The sequence below is a fragment of the Amphibalanus amphitrite genome, unplaced genomic scaffold (genome assembly GCF_019059575.1).
Source record: "Amphibalanus amphitrite isolate SeventyFive unplaced genomic scaffold, NRLGWU_Aamphi_draft 000623F_arrow, whole genome shotgun sequence".
In the NCBI taxonomy this organism is placed as follows: Eukaryota; Metazoa; Arthropoda; class Thecostraca; order Balanomorpha; family Balanidae; genus Amphibalanus; species Amphibalanus amphitrite.
Window position 1 is genome coordinate 359,365 of NW_024882117.1, and position 10,558 is coordinate 369,922.

Here is a 10,558-nt window from a genome sequence, read left to right on the forward strand (position 1 = left end):
AGATTGGTAACGCATAGCATAGCTAATTGTCTCTATGTTTGCTGGCAGCTCGAAGGGGAAGCGGAAAATACGCCCGGTTATATATGACAAGATATAACCGGTTTTTCCGCGACACTACGAGCGTCTTCTCTGGGTCGGCCCCGGAGCCGGGCCGGCATCTGCGAGCAGCGTTCGGCGGCAGGCGGGCGGCCGCCTGCGCCCCCGGGCGGCAAGGCCGCTAAGGCGGCGGCCTCCTCTGATTGGCGGAGCGACTCGTGTCACGTGACGGTGACGGCGCGGGGTTTGAGTGCATTTGCGCGGTCACTCTGTTCTAAGCCGCCCGGTCTGACGCAAGTCAGCAGTGTTCTCGCTCTGTAATGTTGCGTTTCCCACCCACCCACCACTATTTTTGGGTTTTTTTTTTTTTACACGCACCACACTCTTAAATAAAGATGGGTTTTTCCACAAAATGTGGTTTTTTCCCCAACTAGGTCCCCCGGTTTTTTTTCTAGTTAGGACTTTTTCCGGGGGAGGACACACACGACAGGGTTTCTAGTTTGGGTGGGGACACCATTGCGCCGCGCGGGGGGAGGGGTGGCGGCCCGTTGGCAGGGCAGTCTCGGTTGAGACATGTATACTTGCTAGTATGTTTGTGTCGTGTTCATTTGGGCTGAATATACCAATAGCCCCTTTTTGTACAGCTACAGTGTTTTCCTGGAGGGACTTGGTTGGGAGGTTTGCGCTGAGATTGGTAACGCATAGCATAGCTAATTGTCTCTATGTTTGCTGGCAGCTCGAAGGGGAAGCGGAAAATATATTTAAAAGGAAATGGAAAGGACAGGGACTCTGGAACCACAGGATAAGTTAAGGACAAAGGAAGAAGAACAAGGAAAATTAAATGCCGTTGGTGCGACTGCGAAAAAACAAAGAAAACGTTTTGCCAAGAAGTGTGCTAAGCTTTTATAAATCCTTATTCTACATCTTTTGATTTTTTGGTAAGATGACGTCATTGATTATCATGTAGTATGGTAGATCATCATAAAATAAATCGGTTGTACAACACCAATTTCTTTTTAATTATTATTTCATTTGAAATAAAACCACTTAATAATATTCGGTAAAATATTTTAAGGAAAATAAAATATATTAAATATGTTATGCCTAGGCTCTCAGGAGAAAAGGATCAACAAACGTTCTGCTGCAAATTAAACAATGCAGCAAATTAGCTATTAATAGGGCTGTTCACGACGTCGGTTTATGTGGTTTACATAAACTGCCCTCGGGGCACGTTCCCGGCTGTGACGTCACACGGCGTTTACGTTTACGAAACACAAGTGTTTACTTAAACAGTGACAACTAATAAGCAATTGAGACGATGCTGTAAAAGGTGCAAAGAAAAGATAGTCTGATGGAATATGTCCCATATCATGACATATTGCAAGAATAAGGACAGTTTTCACCACAAAATACCCACGACGCTAGACGCTGGTTAGCAGAGAACGATTCTCAAAATAGGTCTTAATTACAAAAAAATAATAAAACCTACCATTCCAGTCCTCTGCAACCCGTGCAGGGTTATTTTCAAACTCATTTATTCACCTACCAGCCCCTGAACTGTCCGAATTCAAATTTCCTAACTCACAACTCGCCTCACGAGTTTGCCGCACATCGCCATCATTGTCATATAAACGCGTTTACGCGCCATGTTGATGCTCTGAGGCATCAACCGCATAAACAGTTTACGGCGGAGGTCTGACGTCATTGATGAGATGTGACGTCAGGATCAGGTCGACGCTGATTGGTCCTTCAAAAAATAAACATGTTTACGGTTTCGTGTCGGGTCGCGGCCGGCCGGCCGCGGACCATTTTCAGAAGTGGCGGGCAGACCGTGCGTCGAGTACTTGCTTTCTCGCGCGGCGGTACTGGGGTTCACTAGCATTGATTAAAATATTTTCATTTGCCATGAACTTGAAACTATACACTGTAATTAACGATCATTTGTCAATTTTTACAAATTCTTCGAAATTCTTCTTTGAAAGCAAATGATTTCATTTCATTTAAGAATTGTCTTGTCCACCACTACAACCACCACCCAGCCGCCATCCATTGGAAGAGATAGGCTCTGCGGCACAAAGTGTCGTTTTAAACTGGACTGGGAACCAATGTGTGATGCCATTTCGAGCTAAATTTATGCTCATTATGTACCTAGAAGCATTGGGAACAACGCTCTGACTGTACATTTTTAGATTTTTGCCTCTAAATGAAAATATTTACAATCAAGTACTTTGCGAGCGCAGTTTAGAAGCTCCCGTAATGTTAAAGTCCTATCTCCTACACGCATGTAAATACTGCTCTAGGGAACCAACAGTTCGCATCGTACTAGCTTTAAATTATGTCCATATTGTTCCCAGTACTTTCCTGAACACTGTGGTGAGTGTACATTTTTCGTTTTTTGCTTTACAAGCGTAAAATTCGTCTGGTTTTACACCACTTCATTCGCCTCCATAGCCCCGTAACGGCGCCGCGCGGCCCAGCCGGCCTGCGCCCGCTGTAGTTCCAAACACTGCCCGATAGATGGCAGGCGCAGAAGTGGTCCCAGCCGTCCCGGTACGTTATTAAACGGGATAAACCGACGTCGTGAACAGCCCTAATGTAAACGTTATTAGCGAGACGAAAACGGCGCTTTTGTTTCAGTTATTTTTGTAGGGGTTTCAGATATTTATAGAGTTCAGTGGGTTGTTTCTGAGCATTTCTGAGGAGATGTGGACTGTGGAGATGTGAATTAGTAATTAATCACACTTTATTAGTATATAGGCCTTGCACTTTATCATCTGGATTAAAAAAAAAGTTTCCTGCTGAGTGCAGACAGGTAGGTAGGTGCATCGCCAGGTTCTATCACAGGATTGGAGCAGTTATTGCAGTTGAAAGTCAAAGTTGGCTGTTCATGTTTAGGCCCTGTTCTTTATTTGGCCATCTACCCCATATTGCAGTTGTGATGACAAGCAGTTTTCAGTGTAGTTTTGTGATCTTTGATGTCATCAATTGGTGTCATTATTTTTCGTCAACTAAAACTTATTTCAACTTTCCATTCAATCGACTCAATCATACGAGTCACTCTAATTTTCGGGAATCAAATCAGTCAACCAGTCGCTAAAGTCAAACGAGTCAGTCAACCAGTCATCTCGAAAAGTCAATCGACTCAATCCAATCAACTCAAAATACGCGTTGAATCAAATCAATCAATTCAATCGACTTGATTGGTATACAACCCTGGGAGGAAAACGATGAACTGCATTTCCTCGATACATGCATCATCAAAAGCGAGAGCCGTTTCAAATTCAAAGTGTTCCGGAAACCAACCAGCAAAGAAGACTATGTCCACTTCTACTCAGGTCACAGTGAGAAAGTAAAAAGTGGAATAGTGATTGGGTTCTTTTTGCGTGCTTTTCGTGTATGCGACGACGAATATTTACAAGATGAGATCGAGCATATCTACTCTTCGTTTATGAGGCTCAAGCAGACTTGTAAACGACTCTGAGTTGATTCGTGAATCGACTCAGAATCAAACCGTTTTTCGATGAGTCATGAGTTGATTCGAATCACTTCATCGAGGAACTTGATGAGTCATGAGTTGATTCGAATCAATTAAATTTAACATCATGAGTCAATTGATGAATCGATTCAAATTTTCAGACTCAAACAAAGAATCGACTCAAAAAAAAATTTGAGTCGTTTACAAGTCACCATCAACACCCTAATAATCAATGCTAGATCACCCCCTCACCTTTAGCCATCACTTAACTCCATATTTCAGACTTACAAGAGCCTCAGAGGCTCAGGCACAGGCGCCTAATGAGCCAAAAGCATTTGGCAGTTGGTAGGTACTTAGTCTTACCAAACCAAGTGCCTGCTACACTACCTAGGTACCTACATTTTACATGTCAGAAGTCAGAATTGACACCTGCGGCTGCCTCCCCTTATCCCAGTCCCAATTTGGTCCCAATAATCAATCAACAGCATAAGAGTTTGGGCGTCTATTGAGTCAAATACGCCCAAACTACCTATAGCCTATAAACTACCTATAGGCTATTCCATAATATAAATAACCTCACCTGTAAACCAAAAAATTGCGATGCTCAACTGCCAATAAACTACAAAATGCACATTTTCCCATGAAATAGAAGTTTAAAAAGAAACTTGTTTTATGACATCATAGAATCTTCAGAATAATGTAAAGAAGCGGCTTTGAAATATTTTATCAGCGATCTCCATTGGCCTAAAATATGTACTATGAGTGACGTCATGAATTCGAGAATAGAATGTGAAAGTCATAGTAGTTTTAAGAAAACTACATTAATGGCGCAGTTGATAACTTTCACGTCTGAATCTCGTGAAAAATTGGCCGGATGACGTTGCCCGAAATAATCACAATTTATTTTTACCAAAAGAGCCACTTGGTCAGTGCTCCGGTGCTCCTGATATCGATTAATATTCAATGACGTCATTTTTTTAATCTAAAATTGCTCAAGATCATATCTGATTCTGAGGCCTGAGCCACTCATGCAAGGTCATGGACTCCTCGTGGCCCATGGAGCCCTGTTGATGCTGAATGTTTCACAGGTGGGATTAATCATATTTTTGAGGTTGTACTGTTTGAATAATTTTATCTGATAAGTAAGAAGTAGTAACATTTGTCTCATTATCATGTAGAAAAAGTTTGATTAAAAGAAAACATGAATGCCTCTTGGAACTTGTGCTTTTGAATTTTCAAATAAGACTTTCTAGGTAATAATAAGAGATAGGTTACTATGCTACTCCTTAGTCCTTACTTATATTATAATTGTCTCTCAGAGTTACTTACAAATTTATCTAACATTGCACTGTTTACTGTTGAGTGTTGAAGATAGACCTATGTACCTAGTCCTACTAGGTAGCTGCTTGAATCTTTGGTCAAGGCTACTATGACTATGCTGCTTAATACAATTGTGGTATGCGGCATATTCATTTTATCATAGCTTTGAGTCAAATAATCAACAAATGCCTATAGTGAGTCATGGGTTGAATGAAATAAGTTCAATAAAAATGTCGTGTGAGTCATGAGTTGATTTGAATCGATTCATCAAAATGTGTGAGTCATGAGTTGATTCGAATCATTCCGTTGGCTAGTTGCTCGAGTCATGAGTTGATTCGAATCATTTTATCGAGGAACTTGATGAGTCATGAGTTGATTCGAATCAATTAAATTTAACATCATGAGTCGTTTGATGAATCGATTCAAATTTCCAGACTCAAACAAAGAATCGACTCAAAAAAAATTTGAGTCGTTTACAAGTCTGGGCTCAAGTACCCAAAAGGATTTTTGATCAAACAAAAAGAAACGGCCAAGAAGATAAGAAACAGGTCTCAGAGGGAAGCGAGGCCAAAGTCGAAAAGATGGATAACGATTCCGAACTCGAAAGAAGCCAACGAAATATCACGAACTCTACAGAAGGGAGGTGTGAACGTGGCGATCAGTTCTGGAAAGAAGATAGGCGAACTGATCGAACGACGTAAAATGAAACATGGTTCCGAAGCGAATGCGAAAAGTGTTGTGTATGAAATTCCATGTAAGGGGTGTGGACAAAGTTACGTGGGGGAAACGGGGAGGGGGGTAGATGTAAGGGTAAAGGAGCACAAGAATGACGTCAGGTTCCATCGCACATCGAATGCGATCGTACTTCACATTGAAAAGTGTAACCATCTGCCTGACTGGGATGGGACGCATATCTTAGGAAAGAACATGACAAAACGAAAACGCAAAATCATCGAAGCCGCTCATATCATCTCACGCGAAACATTTAATACTAGGAGTGGGTTCATTCCTTTAGCGTCTGGTGCTGTTCATCTAGTAATAGGTAGTCCCTGAACTGTATCCCGTGCGATGAAGTCAATTTGCCTTTTGAAATATTTGAAAATATTCCTTCATTTTAGCATACACACAGTGATCAAGGTATTTGTTACCGAAAGCTCTGTTTTTTAATTGTGTATTTGAATACATTGTCGTTTTTTATATATATCTGTCATGGATAACACACAAATCGGGACCTGTTAGAAAGTCGAAAGTGTGGCTGCTAAGAGGTTTTTCGGGGTGCTGATCACGAATATCGTGTTAGTTTTGATCACAGATGATGTCTTTAAGCATTTAGACCAGGTCGGGTCAGGTCAGGTCAGGTCAGCCAGTAGGCGTCGTGACGGGTATCCGTAGTACGTGTCAACCGCCTCTGACAGCTTCGTAACATGTTACGAAGTCACCAAAACTACTTCGTAAATGTTCAAATGGTTGCTAAATTCGAATTCAGCTCCAAAAACTAGCCTAGAAACATGTAAAACTCGAAAAAGTGAACCGACGTCACCCGAGGTCACCAAAGGTCAATGACCTGACCTGACCTTCAGGTGACCTTGACACCCACCCTTATGTATGGGAGCAACATCAAATCACATGTTTGAACGTTTGAAACCACGAAAAGCTTGCAAACGCTCGGCTAATGCGAGCCGACATACGCCGAATCGCGATTTCCGCCAAACATGGTCACGGAAAAGAGGTCACAGGTCAAAGGTCATTTGGGTCATGAAATGTTCAGGGTAGGTGTAAAATTGAACAATGAGAGGGTACTGAAAGTTTCGTCGCGATCGGCCGCTTTTTACGCGAGTTATTCGCGAAAAACCATGGGGGGTCCATCCGACCCCCCCCCCCCCCCTACACATGCGAGGGTTAACCCGTGCCCTGCTGGGGAGAGGAGGGGGCGTTTGAACACCCCTTGCAGTTTTTCGCGAATATCTCAAAAACGGCGACGCGGAGGGCCACCGTTTACGGTAGGGGAAGATGGGGTAAGACGGCCCAGCGGGGCAAGACGGACCACCAGCCCTCCCGGCTGAACCGCTGCTGTTATCTACTGCTTTATGCACTCACTACCTTTGTTTCCCTTCGTAACAATGGCCACCTTGAGCTCATGAGGCTAGGATGCATAGCTTTTGAGTTATTGAGAAAAGTGTTGTTTTTCGTCAAACCGATCTAATATAAGAGGTCTACGGGTGATTCAATTTCGGCGCCTTTGTTGCATGATTAGCCCGCGAGTTGCTGGGGGGGGGGGGGGGCGTTAAACGCCGGCCCACTTTTTTCGCCGGGCCATAAAATTTTGGGTAACTGTAGGGAATTGATTGAAGTTTATTGTGACAAAGTTTCAAAAAAATCGGTCGGAAAATTTTTGAGATATCGAGGTTTTAGTGACGTCATGATTTCTGAGTTTTCGACCAAAAACGGCATATGTTCAAAAAATCATATAAAATCACAGAATAGACATAAAGACATGCCGTAAACGCCATTAGACTGCCAATACCATGAACACTCAAATTGCTATCTCCGATTATTGATTATCGTTCCGCATTTTCCAAAATCTTGAACTGAATCTTGGCAATTTCTCGTGACTACTTCACGACCATGATAAATGAATTTCTTAAATTGAACTTTTTGAGCCAACCACGTACACATATGATAAAATGAATGTCACCATCGTGTTCTACGCTCCAAATTACCCATAAAACATGTGTCACAGGCTGCGAATATCAGTTTTGATTTTCGGGGATATGTGCCTACCCGGTTGACCTGACCTTGACCCTGACCTATGCTTGACTGACCCCTACATGGAACTGACACTCTTGTAGGCCTTACATGATGGATTGTGCACCGTTTTGACAGAGTTTATGACGAGAGGCGCCCATTGCGAAGCCCTGAAGTCCATGCTACTGAAAGCCCGATTTCAGGTGTTTGACCTGACCTTAACCCGACCTGTGACCTCAAAATTCAACTTAAAAGTACTCATCTGAAGCGTCTCGTCGCGTTCTTTCGTTTGCCGCCTCGTGCGTTTCGCTGCGCCTATTGGTTCTCGAGTTATCGGCTGGGGGCGTTTAACGCCCCCCCCCCCCCCAGCAAACGATGGGTGGCGAAATACCCCAGCAACTGCCGGGTTAGTTTCTATTTTGCACTTTACGGTGAAGAACAAAGTTATAAACTTGGTTATACTTATAGTCACACTTTAGAACAGGCAAGGTTTCGCAATGTTGGGCTATTTGACATACACGTCATGATAATGACAGAATTTAGATTTGGGGCAAGACGGACCACTGTGGTCCATCTTACCCTGCGGTGGTCCATTGTACCCATCATATGGAAAATTCTTTTCTAAAGCATTGACACAAGTTTAAGTAAGCCAATTCTTCAGGAAGGAATCTTTGTTGCACATGGACCATTGCAAATGCTCAGCTAGCATGCATTCATGCCAAACGACAATCAACACACATGTTCCCAGCTTTTAGTTGCATTTCCATAACATATGAGTATAGAATAAAGGTTCATTTTGTTATTTTACCACTCTATACTTACTCGAGTACAGATTAGAACTGTACCAAGCATGAATGGATAGCAGGCACTGCTGGGTGGTCCGTCTTACCCCGCGTTTTTTCTTGTCTGAGTTTTCGACATGTCCCCCTCCACATCCACCACCTACACCTTTTTACGCCCAATTTAGGCGGAAGTGCACACATTTCATTAATAGTGCAGGTGATTTCGATGGTTCGGCATAGTGCCTTCATATATTGAATTGCGGCACGATATTCGTCATTGTGCACCCCACTCCGTCATAGTGCAGTTAAAAGTGGCCCAGGTTCAGACATATTGGACTTAGTGCAAATAATAATTCGTCAGGTTAATTCAATTTCGACATACGGCATGTGCTTACGGCAACGTTCAAATAAATCCAGCACGGTATAAATAAGCGATTATGTAAACAAATCTCACCTTCCTACGCAACTTAAGCCCTCAGCAAAGCTCTGGAGCTAATGAAGAATGTGGGATGTCACGTGAACGTGAAATGCGCTACACCTTTTTACGGCCAAATATAGAAAAAGTGCACACAATTCAGTATAATAGTGCAACCGATTTCGACAGTTCGTCATAGTGCACCTCTAGTTCGGCCAAGTGCATGATATTCGGTAATAGTGCACACGTTTCAAATGAAGAGCAATCAATTTAGAAGATGGTGCGTTCAAATTCAATGAGCCGTAGGTTCAATTTCGTCATAGTGCACGGTTTCGTCATGTGGCCTGATAGTCGGCGTCCAGCAAAGCGATTTAGGCGATGTTCAAGTGAATTCGCTGCTGGATTGGGAAAATATTTTTGAAAGCCCCTATCTGCCTGTCAAGAGTAGCGTGAATCTTGGTCAAAAACCTGCTCAAATGCAGTTTCAGCTCTCAGGAATTAACTTATCATTAGTCTCGCTCTAAGAACTCGGTGACACGGTCGAGTGGCGGTCACGTGGCATTCAGGGCTTCTGAATCGGGTGCATAACTTCGTTGCTGGTTCAAAAAGATCAGAAATGCTATGGATTCTTGTTATCGCCTTTCAGCATCATGGCGAATTTGATTGAACAAAGCCGAAAAAATATTGCTCATGCCGAATATATAAGCACCCGACGAATTATGTGCACTATGTCTGATATGATTGAAGCTAAGGCACCCAGATGAAACATTAAATATCCTCTACCTTTTGCATCCAGAGCAGTGCAGCTGGCTACTTGACTTTTTTGCGTTGCTGACTGACTACGAGTGTCATTGGAGGCTCAGGTAGCGTGAAATGTCAAATAAAAATTGTTATTACCTATTTATTCAATGCCGTGTTACTGAACAGTGCCTAAATTACATGCGGGACCCCGAAATTGAAACGATCTGACGAATAATGTGCGATATGTCTAATATGCCTGAACCTGGGTCACTTTAAACCTGCACTATGACGAAATGGCTGCAATATGGCGAATATCGTGCCGCGATTCAATATATCAATGCACTATGCCGTGCTGTCGAAATCGCCTGCACTATTTTTGAAATGTGTGCACTGCCGCCTAAATTGGGCCTTTTCATTACATTCATTAAAATCTCGTTAATTTTTATTAGCAGTAAAATTTCAATAATTTACTAAAATTTCATTAGCAGCTTGTTTGAACGGCACCACGCTACACTTGATGAACAGCAAGAGCGTTGTCAAAAATATTTTCTAGATGGGGCACCGAATTCGCTTGAAGGTTAACTAAATTGCTTTGCGGTACGCCGAATACCAATGCATATGACGAAGCAATGCACTCTGGCGAAACTGAAATCGCAAATACTTAAAATGAATGCATTCTCTTTTAAATTGCTTGCACTGTTTCGGAGCCGTGTGCACTATTACTGAATTTCATGCACTCGGCCTAAGAAGCAGTGCACTATGCCGAACTGTCGAAATGGTTGCACTATTTCTGAACTGTGTGCACTATTTCTATATTTGGCCGTAAAAAGGTGTAGATGTCTTTATTTTGAAATTCAGTCTTTGCACATGCGGCGCTCGGACGGACCGACGCGTCTCCCCGCGGCCGCACGGCGATAGGCCTATACGGCCTTGAGGAAGGATTGAGCATTCAGAAGACTATAAACAATATGAGTTACGAGAGCAGTGTAGAAAGATACACGGCCTCAAACCTTAGCTGGTCCGTCTTACTCCACCTTCCCCTAC